This window comes from Felis catus, chromosome F2 (assembly GCF_018350175.1).
Source record: "Felis catus isolate Fca126 chromosome F2, F.catus_Fca126_mat1.0, whole genome shotgun sequence".
In the NCBI taxonomy this organism is placed as follows: domain Eukaryota; kingdom Metazoa; phylum Chordata; class Mammalia; order Carnivora; family Felidae; genus Felis; species Felis catus.
This window is the reverse complement of record NC_058385.1, coordinates 2,539,229-2,555,513: the sequence shown is the minus strand read 5'-3', so window position 1 is coordinate 2,555,513 and position 16,285 is coordinate 2,539,229. Positions and strand designations below refer to the sequence as shown.

Sequence of the window (16,285 nt, the reverse complement as noted above, 5' to 3'; positions counted from 1 at the left end):
AATTATTACACATTGATAGAGCAAAGCTCCAGAATCAGACACAGCTAGATTTAAATATATAGTCTGGAACATACAAACTCAAGATTGATGAGCTTCAGGAAGACACTTCTTTGTACTTTAATTTCTTTATATTTAAAATGTAATAAGAAAAAATACTAAAAACTTTGTGTTGAGCATTAAATAAATAATACAACTGACACCCTCAAAAAGTAACATGGCTATTATTACCCAACGGAGGACGACACATTTTTTTATTAATATGGAGTCAGTATAGAAATGCATAATACTATCTATATCTATATCTATATCTATATCTATATCTATATCTATATACCTTAAACACTTGAGGTCAGTCGCATTTATTGAACAATCCTCAAAAGGTTATACTGGGACATTTTCTTACAAAGAAGCAAATGTACTGGAAATGTGTGGCGTTTCATTACTTACTCTTTAATATTATGCCTTCGTATTAATAAATTATCATTGGCATTTGAGTGTGAATTATTTTTATCATTTCTCCCTTTTTTGTTGCTGTGAGAGAGAAAAATTATGTGTTAGAGGTGGTGCATGTGCTAAGAAGATACCAATAAAGGAGATAGAAAGCAAAAGAAAGAAGGTGGAAATCAGACAAACAGACATTCTCAGCCTATTCCTCTGGAGTCCTCCTAAAAGCATCCTGGGGTCCAGGAGAGCCACTGGGGCCCTGGGAGCATGGCCAGGTACAGCTGGCCACAAGTACAGATGTCTGTGTACCCCTCCAAAGTGTCTAAAGTGATGCCAACTTTACATTTGTTCTTTTGATCCTTGATTACTTTAATAAAAATAACTTTTAATCATATGGCAATACATACGCTTCAACATGTTTCCCAGAGTCAGAAACCACCATTCACACTGTAGAAACTACTCAAAATGGAGACAACAGGAAGGGAAAATGGTGTACAAGACTGACTTTCGCAACTCAAACTTGCAAAGTGACAAAAAACATTACAGCAGCATCCCATGTGCAGAAATTCTGGTGTTATGAGAAAACACAATAATTGGGATATGGGCAAATTATTTCAGTCCATCAGTTTCCATGAAGCTGTCCTTAAAAATACGTTACAGAATGTGATGGTGTTTCTAATATTACATCTATAAAGTCCAGCTCTGAGGAAGCTCCGTGGTCAAAAGAGAAAAAGGGTCACACGCCAGACGAATTTTTTAAAGGTCTTTTTAGGATTGCCTCAGCTTGTTGCCAGCCTTGTGCTGCTGGTCAGTCTGTGTATGAAAACAGAAATCATTATAACATTTTTTTTTCTTTTGGAAAAAAAAAAGAGAAAATGCATACTTAAGATCTTATCAGATATTCGAATTTATTGTTTAAAATAGTCTATGAATGAGAAGTTACTTTGCATACATAAAATATATATGACCCAGGTAATAATTTTGCTTAATGAATCTGTTTTCTTTAGTAACAGTAGTTGATCTAACAGTAAATACAGCCCAGATCCTTTGTCTCTTAGGGGTAAATGAGTCAGTTGCATTTATCTACACACTTTTTTTTTTTAATGCTTATTTATTTTTGAGAGAGAGAGAGAGAGAGAGAGAGAGAGAGAGAGCAGGGGAGGGGCAGAGAGAGAGGGAGACACAAAATCCGAAGCAGGCTCCAGGCTCTGAGCTGTCAGCACAGACCCCGATGCCGGGCTCAAACCCACCAGACGTGAGATAATGATCTGAGCCGAAGTCGAATGCATTCGGTGGACTGAGCCACCCAAGGGACCCTTATCTACAATCTTCTAATGTCACTCACTTGGTGGAGGTGAGGCAGTAAGACATAGGTTAGCCAATGGAAGATAAGAACCCTCCCTCCCTCTTCCTGTTCCTCCTCCCCCTCTTTTTTTGTTTATGATGCTGTTTGCTCAATATACTTGAATAGCATAAGTGCGTTGAAAGAACTCACAAGCTAACGGGGTTAAAGACGGCAGAGTCCTTCTTTTCTTAGGGTGGGATTGTAACACGCCCTGCCACAGATAATACCTCATTTTTAATCGCTTCCGTGATTCAAATAACTGACTTTTTATGAATTCTTCCCAACTTGTTCTTTTTGTAATTTTCAAAACCTAAGGTTTTTTATTTCCATAAGCTCCAAAATACATTTTCTCCAGTGCAAACCTGAAAAACATCCTCCTCACGGTAAAAAATTTACACTTTACTTTTTACTTCTAATCTGCATAATTCTTTGAGGATAGAAATTTCCAATTTTTTCTGATTTATACCAGACAGCCTAAAATACGTCTCTTTTCTTCTTGTTCAATTAACAATACTTCTGTTACTGCATTTAGTCTATATTTTATTCTAACAAGAGCAATCACCCATTACAAATATTTTTCTTGCATAAATTCTCAAATATTCTATTTTTTATTTTTAAATCATTTCTTCTTTATATATACCCTAAAAATTCTTCTTCTCTATATTTGTATTTTATACACAGTTGGTGGGTAGAATTAAATAAGAGAATACATTTGTAGCAAAAAAAAATATTATTTCTAATAATTTTTTATATTTATTTATTTTTGAGAGACAGAGAGAGACCGTGCATGAGCAGGGGAGGGGCAGAGGGAGAGCAAGACACAGAACCTGAAGCAGGCTCCAGGCTCCGAGCTGTCAGCACAGAGCTCAATGCGGGCCTCAAACCGCATCCCTCAAACCGTGGGATCATGACCTGCTATCTTTCTTTCCATCTATATACCATTTATTTTTTTTCCCATATATATATATATATACATATATATATATATATTTCCACATTTATTCATTTTTGAGAGACAGAGAAACAGAGCATGAGTAGAGGAGGGACAGAGAGAGAGGGGGAGACACAGAATCCAAAGCAGGCTCCAGGCTCTGAGCTGTCAGCACAGAGCCTGACGCGGGGGTCTCGAACCCACAGTGAGATCATGAACTGAGATGAAGTCAGACGCTTAACAGACTGAGCCACCCAGGCGCCCCAGTTCCAATAATGTTTAAGCAATTTATTGTCAATCTTGATTCCCTGCTCCAAATTATTATGTCAAGTATGTTACCCAAGCCATAGTAATTTACATATTTGCCCCGGTAAGAGATGATGCACCAGAGGTCGGCCAAGTTTCTATTTGTCTATGTTGTTTCCAGAATTCAAATTCCAGAATTAAATATGCTTTCAATTGTAGAGTTAGAGGTAATACAGAGTTCACACAGAAATGAAAATGCTTGGTCTGCAGGTCAGTAGCCTCCAGTCTAACTTACCCGTGTCCACTCAATGGCACAGAAACCGGCCCAGACCTCTGAAATGATGATTGCTGCTACCTCAACTCTTACGACTGCTTTTATGTGTATTACCACTAAATACTACTAACTGCTTAGTAAATTAAGGGATTGTTTATTTTTGAGCACTATTCATTCTTAAAGAAAAATAAATGCTTTATTGATTATGCATTGAACTTCTAAGTCATTCTTCTGAAAGAAATTAGAATACTAGAAATTTTAAAGGTGTTCACAGTAATTAAATGTTAACGTTGTTTTGATTTTCTGTGGTTTATTAAGATTTCTGTTTTTAAGTTTACTGTTGCGTAGCTTTTGTTTCTTGAATTACGTAATTACTGACAGCATGTTATTTCTCCTGGGTTTGAATTGCATTAAAGCACTTGTATGTCTTTATCGATATTCTGTTTCCAATACAAACTGAACATATTCTCCATAGGTACAAAGAAATCAACATGAGAATAAAGCCGGTCTCCCCCAGTCACCGGAGTAATGTAAATGACTTTACTTCTGTCTTTCTGAGTAACTTTACAGAAGCACTTTGGCAACAGTAAGGAAGATGGTTGTACATGTTATGAAGTCTTTGGTGTCTCGAGTTATGTAAACTGATGTATGTGATGATACTCTGATGCTGTCCTTCCTCCATAGCCTAGCCTTCTGCCGGTGCAGAACATTTATTTGGCCAAACTGAAATGTATTTCTCAGAAGACAGAGAAGATTCTGGGCTTATACAGAACATCTCTAGGGACAGTACTGAAAATATTTCCAACCTGTCTTGCCATGACTTTGGTTGTGGCCAGTCATAGATCCAACTGCTGGGATCCAATAATGGCTTTTTACTTAGAAAAAGGTTCTTTATTTCCATTTCCTAATATCTCGTCCGTTCCAACTGCTTCTTAGATTTTCATCTTATCCTTATATATTTGCAATGCCTCGTTTAAAATTAGTTTTGTTTTCAAACTTCCCATAAACTAGTTTAGAAATGTATCCTCACATATGATGATATGTATAATACTGAAAATTGATAATTATATTCAGGTTCACCAGGCTAATATCGGCAAATTTTACAACTATAATTTTTGAAAAGCCTGTTCTAAACCCACCTGGCGTGATATGCAAATACATTTCTTCCACTGTGGGAGACAGCATATCCGAGGTCCACTAGGGCTAGAAGAAGATATTTATGATACAAATAGACAACAGAAGTCTCATACATAGACTATGATTTATTTACAAGAAATTCTACAAATTAGTTAGAAAAACAGGATATTCACTTAAAAATGGCAGAAAAAGCTTGATTAGGAACTTCAAAAACAGCACATTAAATTGTTTATTTGAAAAAGGTATTCAATGTTATTACACATTGGAGAAAGCATATAAAAGTCTTAATGATTTCCTAGTATGAACCTAGAAGAATGGGCAAAATAGAGCAAAATATACTTTGCTTGTGGAAGACTCACTGTAAGAAAACCAACAGTTATGATTCAATTAATATGCTCAACAAAAATACATACATATATACATCAGAATACACATAATAATTATTGTTGAATTGTTGGTAAGAACCCAAGTGCAGAGACGATGCAAAGGTCAACATCGGAGCAGAATGCCTACATATACGGACTTATAGAACTGTGGTTCTTAACATACATGGGAATACTCTGCCTGTGCCTCTGTGAAAGTGCAAACCCTCCCCTTATATGCATCCAAATGGGAGACACTCAGGAACACAATACTGAATGAAAGAAGGCAGACGCAAAAACATATACATTGATAATTCCATTTAATGTAACTTCAAAATAAGCACAATCAACCTAAGCTGCTGCAAGTCAGAAGGGAAAGTGTTCTCCTTGAGAAGTGAGGGGCTGAACATTGGGAGGGAGCATGATTTGAGATTCTGGGCAGTGGCCAATATTCCACCTGACTTCACAGGTGGAAATTATTCCTTGGTGATAATTATTCATTGAGCTGGACATTTACATTTTGTGCACTTTTCTGCATCATATTATAGTTTAATTTAATAAAGCCAAAACCCAACGTTTATTTTTGCAATACAGCTGTGGATTTCCTTGAATCTCAATTTACATACAGCCAAACTTCTTTTTAAATTTTTTTTTCAACGTTTATTTATTTTTGGGACAGAGAGAGACAGAGCATGAACGGGGAAGGGGCAGAGAGAGAGGGAGACACAGAATCGGAAACAGGCTCCAGGCTCTGAGCCATCAGCCCAGAGCCTGACGCGGGGCTCGAACTCCCAGACCGCGAGATCGTGACCTGGCTGAAGTCGGACGCTTAACCGACTGCGCCACTCAGGCGCCCCCATACAGCCAAACTTCTTACCTGAAATGTTTTCAGTGGCAGTTTTCTTTCCCGACGCATCTCTTTTTTCAGACCTTCAGAACCTACCTCAAAATTATTATGAAGACCGAAATATAATTAAAATAATACTCTAAACATTTCTGTACAGCAAGAGGAAACAAATATACATTCCATAAGTAATGATGTTTCCTAAACTTTCCTTCCACACTTCCTTATCATAATGTTTCAATGTGATATTTTCATTTTCCTAAATTGCTGCACATGTCAGAGATATTATCTTCTCCTAAAGTGTGGATTTATTTCCAAGTGCTTTGTAAAATTTATGAGGAAATATAGCTCAATTTTATGAGGAGGCTCATAGAACTCTCTGCCTGAATATCACTTCTTAAGACAGTAATTAACTTGCATTGACAGCATGAACCCATCGAGATTACTGACATTTAGAATAAAAGTATCTGTACCTTCACTTACACTCAGCCAGGACCTTTAAAGATACCTGCTTATCTAAGAATAATTGAATGACACGAACAGCTGTAATTTTGTTTCACATACTTACAGATTCTTCATCATTAGGCTAAATAAGCTTCTCAAGAAGTTGAGGAGAAATTACTGACTTAATGTGTAAGCTTTTAGGGAGGGGGAAGATATTGTATTTTTTGTATTTAGTATGTAATGGATACTCAAGAGTATCCATTATTTATTATTTTTATTATTTTTGTATTAAAATTTATTTATTTATTTTTGAGAGAAAGAGAGAGAGAGCAGAGAGGGGAAGAGAGAGAGGAAGACAGAATCCCAAGAAGGCTCCTCACTGTCAGCAGGGAGCCCCACGCAGGGCTCACGCCCTGAGTCCAAATTAAGAGTCAGACACTTAAACAACTGAGCCACCCAGGTGCCCTCAAAATGTTTTTAAAGACAACATAGCCTCCATGTTGTCCTTCAATAAACCCTGTTTATTTTATATTTCTAATTCCTATTAGCCCTTTTCTTCTTATTATAACATTTAAATCTGGAATGCTTTAGATGGTGGTGTTTAAGAGAAACCAATTGGAGAACCAGTTTTATAGCATCTAAAAATACAATGACATCTCCGCATTTCATAGGTAGCTTACTCTTTTGTTCTCATCAAATTCTGTTGACTGACATGAAATACCTTTCAAATATTTTCTAACATGAAGATTGGGGAAAAGAAAGCAGAGTGTTCATGAGTCTCCATCCCAGTTCCAGTATGGATGGTTTGCTAAATGATCCAAGGAGAAGACCGTGGCTTTCTCTTTTACTAGAGCAAGTAAAGGCTTGGGTCCAGCTGTGGAAACATGGCAGGAAGGTCACTTCCTCACACATCCCCATCCTTTCCCTTTTCTGATGCCTTTCTGGTACCACTATTGGATCAAATGTTTTAATTATTGTTTAATCAAGACTAGCCTTAGATGAGCCTGGGCCTGGGCCTGGGTTGGCAGGGAGGGTAATGTGATTGGGACACCTCATGCTTAGAATATTCTGGGCTCCCCTGGCAGCTTAACAAGTACTAGCCAGTTTCTCTAGAACAGTTGTCAGTGACAGGAATATAAAAAATACTCTTGCAAAAGACAAACCAGAACAACTGACAAGATCCCATATTATTCTCATAGATGACTGAGACCAAGAACCTCTCGCCATGTTAGCTGGGCTTTGTGGGTCTCCAAAACTTTTCCATGTTGCAGGATTTTGTTGTGTCTCTGCTCTGAGGAGTCATACATAATATTTCACTGACTGTTTACCTGCAGTAAAGTAACGTACACCCTTTGCTGTGCGTCTATAGTATTATGGTCACATTTGTAAAAATCCTGAGTTTAGCCAGGAGACAATTTTTAATACATTATACGATGTTTCCCATGTAGATCCTGTTTATTTATATATATTAATCAGATGATCTACATAAGGTATCAGAGGCTTGAATATTAATTAAATTTCCAAGTATACTATATATAATTTTGATCAGAGCTTTGCTGAAGGTTGTATTCCTAAAGGTTGTATTCATAAAGATGTACTCTATGTTATAAATTTTTAGGTTTTGTCATATAAAGAAGCTAGGAATGTTAGGATTAACTTTTGGATTAAATCTTATATTCAAATTGGGTAAAACTTCACAACTTTACGATACTAGGGCATTTTTCTTCAGCAATTAAAATAAGAATGCTGAGAATACATGAATTGTCCATTAACTAATATTCTAAGTGACTGCTATAAATTTGAAAGATATTGGGAACCGCCATATGACAACCCTGGTCCAAGAAACTAAATAAATCATACAGGGCTTTCCAAAATTGTTTTTCGTCAGGTGTTTCCAAGGAAGCCCAGCGGAAGGGAATCTGCATTCACCTAAATGTATTGAAGGGATCATGTGGTTCTTATCCTTTCTTTTGTTGATGTGATGTATCACATTGATTGTTTTGTGGATATTGAACCGCCCTGCATCCCAGGTATAAATCCCACTTGGTCATGGTGAGTAATTCTGTTAATGTATTATTGGATCCAGTTGGCTAGGGCTAGTATCTTGTTGAGGATTTTTGCATCCATGTTCATCAACAAAATTGTTCTATAGTTCTCCTTTTTAGTGGGGTCTTTGTCTGGTATTGGAATCAAGGTAATGCTGCCTTCTTAGAATGATTCTGGAAGTTTTCCTTCCACTTCTATTTTTTGGAATGGCTTCAAAAGCTGTTCTTCTTTAAATATTTGGTGTAATTCCCCATGGAAAGCCATCTGGACCTGGTATCTTGTTTTTTGGGGAGATTTTGATTACTGATTCGATTTGTTTACTGGTTATGGGTTTGTCCAAATTTTGTTTTTCCTGCTTTGGTTTTGGTAGCTTATATGTTTCTAAGAATTTTCCCATTTCTCCCAGATTGACAATTTTATTGGCATATAATTACTCATAATATTCTCTTATAATTGTTTTTTATTTCTGCTGTGTTGGTTGTGATCTCTCCTCTTTCATTCTTGATTTTATTTATTTGGGTCCTTTCCTTTTTCTTTTTGATCAAACTGGCTAGGGGTTTATCGATTTTGTTAATTCTTTCAAAGAACAGGTACCTGGTTTCATTGATCTGTTCTACTGTTTTTTGTTTTGTTTTGTTTGGTTTGGTTTGCTCTAATCTTTATTATTTCCTGTCTTCTGCTGGTTTGGGGTTTTATTTGCTGTTCTTTTTCCAGCTCTTTAAGGTGTAAGTTTAGTTTGTGTATCTGAGATCTTTCTTCCTTCTTTAGGAAGACCTGGATTGCTCTTATTACCGCCTTTGCTGCATCCCAGAGGTTTTGAGTTATGGTCATTTTTGTTGGCTTCCATGTCCTTTTTAATTTCATCTTTAACTTCTTGGTTAGCCCATTCATTCTTTAGTAGGATGTTCTTTAGTCTCCAAGTACTTGTTATCTTTCCAAATTTTTTCATGTGGTTGATTTCAAGTTTCATAGTGTAGTGGTCTAAAAATATGCAAGATAGGACCTCAATCTATTTTTACTTGTTTAGGACTGATTTGTGTCCCAGTATGTGATCTATTGTGGAGAATGTTCCATGTGCACTTGGGAAAAATGTATATTCTGCTGCTTTAGGATGAAATGTTCTGAATATATCTGTCAAGTCCATCCAGTCCAGAGCCTCATTCAAAGCCATTGTTTCCTTGTTGATTTTCTGTTTAAATGATCCATCCATTGTTGTAAGTGGGGTGGTGAAATACCCTACTATTATGGTATTATTATCAATGAGTTTCTGTATCTTTGTGATTGGTTTACATATTTGGGTGCCTCATGTTTGGAGCGTAAATGTTTACAGTTGTTAGATACTCTTGGTGGATAGACCCTTTAGTTATGATATAATGTCTTTCTTCATCTCTTGTTACAGTCTTTATTTTAAAATCTAGCTTTAAAATAAAACTATTTTGTCTGGTATAAGTATGGCCACTCTGGGTTTTTTTGTTGTAATTGTAGTTGTTGTTGTTTGATAACTATTAGCATGATAGATGGTTCTCCATCCCCTTCCTTTCAATCTGAAAGCGTTTTTAGGTCTAAAATGGGTCTCTTGTAAACAGCATATAGATGGATCTTGTTTTCTTATCCATTCTCTTACCCTATGTCTTTTTATTGAAACAATTAGTCTATTGAGTGAATTCTGAAATATCTGAATTTATTGACATTATGTTGACTGTAGAGTTGGAGTTTCTCATGGTGTTCTCTGGTCCTTTCTAGTCTTTGTTGCTTTTGGTCTTTTGGTGTTTTGTTTTGCTTTGTTTTGTTTTGTTTTTGTCTTTTCTCCCCTCAGAGAGTCCCCCTTAACATTTTTTTGTGAGGCTGGTTTAGTTTTTGTTTGTCTGGGAAACTTTCCATCTCTCCTTCTATTTTGAATGACAGTCTTGCTGGATAAAGAATTCTTGGCTGCATATTTTTCTGATTCAGCACATTGAATATATTCTGCCACTCCTTTCTGGCCTTTCAAGTTCTGTGGATAGGTCTGCTGTGAACCTGATATTCCTTCCCTTGTAGGTTAAGGACTTTTTTCCCTTGCTGCTTTCATGATTCTTTCCTTCCCTGAGTATTTTGCGAATTTGACTATGATATGCCTTGTTGGCCAATTTTTGTTGAATCTAATGGGAGTTCTCTGTGCTTCCTGGATTTTGATATCTGTGTCTTTCCCCAGGTTAGGAAAGTTTTCCACTATGATTTGCTCACATAAACCTTCTATCCCTTTTTCTCTTTCTTTGTCTTCTGGAATCCTATGATTTGGATGTTTTTCCCCCCTTTTTAATGAGTCACTGATTTCTCTAGTTCTTATATTGTACTCCTTTGCCTTAGTATCCCTCTTTTTTTCTGCTTCATTATTCTCCATAATTTTGTCCTCTGTATCGCTGATTCTCTGCTCTGCCCCATCCATCCTTGCTGCCATGGCATCCATTTGAGATTGAAGCTCAGTTATAGCATTTTAAATTTCATCCTGACTAGCTTTTACTTCTTTATCTCTACAGAAAGGGATTCTAATCTATATTAAACCCCAGCTAGTATTCTTATTATCATAACTCTAAATTCTGGTTCAAACATCTTGCTTTTATCTGTGTTGATTAAGTCCCTGGATGTTATTTATTCCTATTCTTTCTTTTGGGGTGAATCCTTTGTTTTGTCACTTTGAAGGAAGAAAAGGAATTAATAAAGTAAAAAATATAAAAATTAAAAACTTAAAAACAATACAAAAAATCAAATTAAGGGTTCTAACCTCTAGATGTGTTTTGGTCTGGTTGTTGGAAGAAGCTTGATAGAATAGAGAAAAAAGTGAAAGAAAAAAAAGGAAAACTTTTGCAAATTTGAAAAACTGAATACCATAAAATAGAATAAAATGAAACTATGAAAGTAAAATAGAATTTAAAACATTTACAAAAAAGTGAAAAATACAGTAGAAAAAAATAAAGAAAACTCTTTCTTACAAAAACAGAAAATAAGGGGGCACCTGGGTGGCTCAGTCAGTTAAGCGTCCGACTTCAGCTCAGGTCATGATCTCGCGGTTCATGGGTTCGAGCCCTACATCGGGATATGTGCTGACAGCTCAGAGGCTGAGCCTGCTTCAGATTCTGAGTCTCTATCTCTCTCTGTTCCTACTCTGCTTGCTCTCTCTCAAAAGTAAATAAACATTAAAAAATTTAAAAAAACGGAAAATAAAAATATTTTTTTTCTTTTTCTGTATTCAAGAATGAGAAAACAAGGGAAAGGAAAAAAATCAATAGATGGACAAGCTAACAGAATGAAATCCTACTGAAATTACATCCAGTTTCCCCTAAAAGTCAATCTATGAAGCACTTTATAGTCTGTAAACTAAGCAGAGGGAGAGACCTGTGGTGTTCCTCAAGAGTGTAATTGGCCCAGTTGGGTGGGGCTTAGTGTAATGGTTCCATTCTCCACTAGATGGCACTGCTTAGCTTACTGGGGTGGATTGTTCTGGTGTGTGTAGGCATGTATGCACATGTGCAGGAGGGGTGAAAATGGCATCACACAGCTACCCAGTCTCTAGTTTCAGAACTCTGTGCTCTCCCCCACTGGTAATCAAGCACCCCTCCTTTGTCTCAGTCTTCTGCCCACTCCCTGCTTCTTACACAGCCTGTGACCAAGCCATCAGGCTGAGAGGCAGCACCTCCCTCCTGAGTTTTATTTCAGATGGGGCTCTTTCACAAGCCCTCACTTCTGAGGGACTGGGGCTTTGACCTGCTCAGACCCTCTGGGGAATGGTCTCACTGAGCAATGCCCAGATGACAGCCCACCCCAGAAAAAGTTTGTGTGATCGTGTAGCAGCAGCATTTCAGGGATTATGGTAACTCACAACACACATCTGACAGATCAGGCTTGACTCTTAATGTCCTTGTTCCAACACCAGCAAATGTGGTTGTTCTCTGGATTCTGCTGGGACTTCGCCTGCTGAGTTCTGTGGTTTAAATTGGGCAGACTGGGGGCGCCTGGGTGCCTCAGTAGGTTGAGCGGCTGATTCGGCTCAGGTCATGATCTCGCGGTCCGTGAGTTCGAGCCCCGCGTCGGGCTCTGGGCTGACAGCTCAGAGCCTGGAACCTGTTTCAGATTCTGTGTCTCCCTCTCTCTGACCCTCCCCATTCTCATGCTCTGTCTCTCTCTGTCTCAAAAATGAATAAATGTTAAAAAAAATTGAAAAAAAAAATAAAATAAATTGGGCAGACTGTTGTGTTATCCTCAAATCAGTTTTCTAGGTGTGCAAGATGATTTGGTGTTGATCTGGCTGCATTTCAGGGAGGAGAGATGCAAAAAACTTTCCATGGTCCCTTCCCACTTTTTATATTTTTAAATAAAGAGCTATATTCTTTGTGGAACTAATTACATTTAGAGGAAAGCATATAACATTTATATTCATACATACCCTACTCTTTGTGCATAATACTCAATGAATATGAAAATATTTCAGACAGAACATACTCGTATCATGGCAGAAATCTAGGCATTTATCTCTCATTTGGGAAATATTATGCACAGGCAAACACAATATTTTCCATAATTATATTGTTTCCCAGGCAATGAGACAAGGAAAAACACTGTGTATGTAATGAATACACCAGCAATTTTTAGTACTAAGGAAAGAATTCATATATAATAGTGAGATTCATGTCCATTGTGAATTATAACAGAAAGGAAGTGTTTTGGTCAAGACTATTCTAAAGATAGTCTGGCTCATTGACTTTTATTACAATATGTGTTCATAATAACAATATATCATTTATTATTATTATAAATAAATGAGGCTCTGTTAAGAAAAAAAAACTACTCAGTAATTTGATGACAAACAAATAAGAAGTAAGCTAAATAAAACAGGGACAAATATACAGGTATGTTTCATTAAAAAAAAAACTCAGTAGAAAGGCAAAATGAAAAAAGGATTACTCTAGTGTATTCAGAGAATGTAATGTGGTCTGATAATGGGATAACATTAAATAAAAAAAATTAGAATAGTAAAAAAGGTATGTTAATAGCCAAAATGCTAGCATAAATTGCAAGTGATTGGTAACATGGACTTTATGTCTTAGGGCTTATTAAGAAAGTGAGAGCAAACTAAAAAGTCTAAGTCTTGCTTTTCAGCACAGTATGGAAGTTTGGCCCTGCACTACAATTCTGGGGTGAATACCCAGGGGGTTTGACAAGGAGTCTTAACCTTGCTGATCAGAACACTTTCCCCATGTCGTGCAAGCTGATGGAATTATTATACTTCCTTTCCCTTTATTGCCAGTCATGTGATGCTTCACTCTGTGCAGGTGGGACTCAGTATTACCCCATACACGTTAGGGGTCCTTTATGCAGATTTTTGAGCTTGTTTGCAGGGTCCCTTCCTCTTTATAACTCCAGCACTCAAATCCCATCCACCTGTTCCTCCCCTGAATCCTCCCCTAACAGTCCTGGACTCAGAGAGGCCTTGCCTCTCTGCTTGGGGTTGCCCCTGACTCTTCCTGCTCTGTCCCATGGTCCAGAGCAGCCTCTGAGAGTGAGTAAGCACTGTTGTGGGTTCCCTTTCTTTCTCTTACTTATAGCTCACAGTCCTGTGTGTGTGTGTGTGTGTGTGTGTGTGTGTATGTGTGTGTGTGGTCTGATATGTGGAAAAAGTTTGAATGTGTATTTCACCCAGTGTTTTCGTTGTTTACAATGGGAAGAAAGATAATGCCATCATATCTAGGACCACCCCATTAAAAATGAGAAAATCCTTGGGGCGCCTGGGTGGCGCAGTCGGTTAAGCATCCGACTTCAGCCAGGTCACGATCTCGCGGTCCAGTGAGTTCGAGCCCCGCGTCGGGCTCTGGGCTGATGGCTCAGAGCCTGGAGCCTGTTTCCGATTCTGTGTCTCCCTCTCTCTCTGCCCCTCCCCCGTTCATGCTCTGTCTCTCTCTCTGTCCCCCCCAAAAAATAAATAAAAAACGTTGAAAAAAAAATGAGAAAATCCAAACTGGAAGCATCTGTTTTTTTAAATTTATTTTTGTAGAAATGTCTATTAATGTAACATTAGGTATGTGCTGACAAAATGGATTAAAAGTTTCATACCGTCTATAGTTGTTGTTTGTTTATTTTGCTCTGATCAAAGTAAAATAACTAAATCTGCTTTAGTAACTTCATGCAGTGTCAGTGTGTGTTGTTAGCACTTCAACCCTTCAGCAAACCTCTATCGATAACTTGGAAACAATTTTGTCTCCTAAAAATTACATTTTAAACATAAAAGCATTGTGGTAATTGTTGGACAATGTCATCGAAGAGAGGTGATTGATCTTTGGGCTGCCCCCAGGGAACTCAGAGGTTCTCCATCCCTTCCCCTGTCCTTGCAATGTGGGTTCCACTTGCCTTTCCCTCTCTCAGAAGCTGCTCTGGGACAGAGCCTTGAGATGTTGAACACACCTGCATGGTGTACCTGACTAAAACTAAGGCCTTTTTATAAACCTGAGATGCTGAGGGCAAGTGTGGGGATCTATTTATCTAGCTGCCCCCCAAGACAAGCCTCATGTGTAAGTTTTCTTGGTTTATTAAAACTTCCACCTATGAACCTGGAGCGGCTGCTTCTTTCCTCAGCCTCTACCTGCCTTGTCCTTATGTTGGCTGGTTTGAGATTACACCAAAGAAGCTTCTGAAAGGGTTGCAAACTGACACTAGTATGTCAAAATTATACAATAAATTGCTGGCCTGATAATCTTTATATATTCTGGTTAAGATTATTGACATTTCCAAAGAAAGAACAAGATATTCTGAATGGGGACTGATTATTTGTAAAATAAATAAATAAATAAAAGGTAAGACATTTGGAAAAAGTAAAGAAAGGAAGAAAGAAAGGAAAGAAAAAGAGAAAGAAGAAAGGAAGGAAAGAGAAAGAGAAAGAAAGGAAGGGAGGAAGAAAAGAAGAAAGAAAAAGTATATGTAATCACGAAGGCAAAATGCACACTTTTTCAGGACAGGGAAAACTTTGCTGACTAGCTTCTTTCCTTATGGGAAAGACCATGTTTCCTGTAATTACTGATGTACCAGATTATTTTATCTGAAAACATGAAATGATCCAGTCTCTCAGTCAAGTTTGCTACTGATTTGCTTTCACAAAACTTTACAATCATGATTTAGCTTCCCATACATGTCTATGTGTATGAGACAACCATATGGGTGCTCTTCCCAGAACCACTTGGCTTCCTTTTGAGCATTTTGTGCACCCCCAAAGCTTCTGTGAGCGTTCGCTCCCAGCAGCGAGTACCTGTAACTCGTTCTTTCTGGAACGCTACCCAAGGGGAATGAGAGGCTTCATCAGCTGTGTGAATGGAGAACAAAATTTACTTGGGAATTTGCATCCTTACAGGCATGAGGCTTAACTAGTAAGTGACAGGTTGCAATAACAGGTGTCCCAGATGCCTTATTCCTGGGCGGGACAATTCGGAGGTTGGGCACACTCCAAATTTCCTGCGAGTCTCTGACAGAGTACCAGTAGTCTCCCCACTTCTCTGTCCCATTTCCTCCTTGACTCATTTCTTCTGGGAAACTTTTGTAATCACAGATTATCTCTGGGTCCACGTCTGAGGAACTCAAGCTAACATATCCCTCTCTTTAGAGAGAGAGAGAAAAAAAGGACTATACCATAGGGAGACTTTGAGTCCATGCTATGTAAAACATCCATGTGAAATCAATAAATAGACATGTAGGTTTACTGTACCAGATTTACAAATTAGATTAAAATTAGTCCTAACCTGAAATATTTTCTAAATTTAGGTTCATAAGCCTCAAAACTATATAAAGGCAAGATCCTGGATAATGATATGTTCACAAGGGGAATAAATCCTTATGGGTGTTTTGGAGAAAATTCCCCGATCTAAGGATCTCTCTCAACCTTTTTGATTCTGTATAAGCCTTTTTTGTTCTTTGATTTTCTAAAGAACGTTATTCTTTGGGTTTATATTCTACAAACTTTAGATGAATAAACTGCTACATGTCTATAGAAAACTCAATATAATCTATCTGTTCAATAAGATTAAGGGAAATTATGCCTGTATTACATATTACATTGCAGCAGTTGTTTGCATATTATCAAAGTAGGTCCCATGTGTGTAAATCACCACAAATATCATCATCATCATCATCATCATTATCATCATCCATCTGTATTTTTATCATAATTGGTCAAATCAAACATTATGGGAAATAG

General features: G+C 37.5%; 1 pseudogene; it reads right to left on the bottom strand.

Moving 5' to 3' along the window:
- LOC123383229 overlaps positions 1–15,612 on the bottom strand; it is a 40,134-nt pseudogene extending 24,522 nt beyond the window's left edge.
- Between the last annotated feature and the right edge of the window lie 673 nt (positions 15,613–16,285).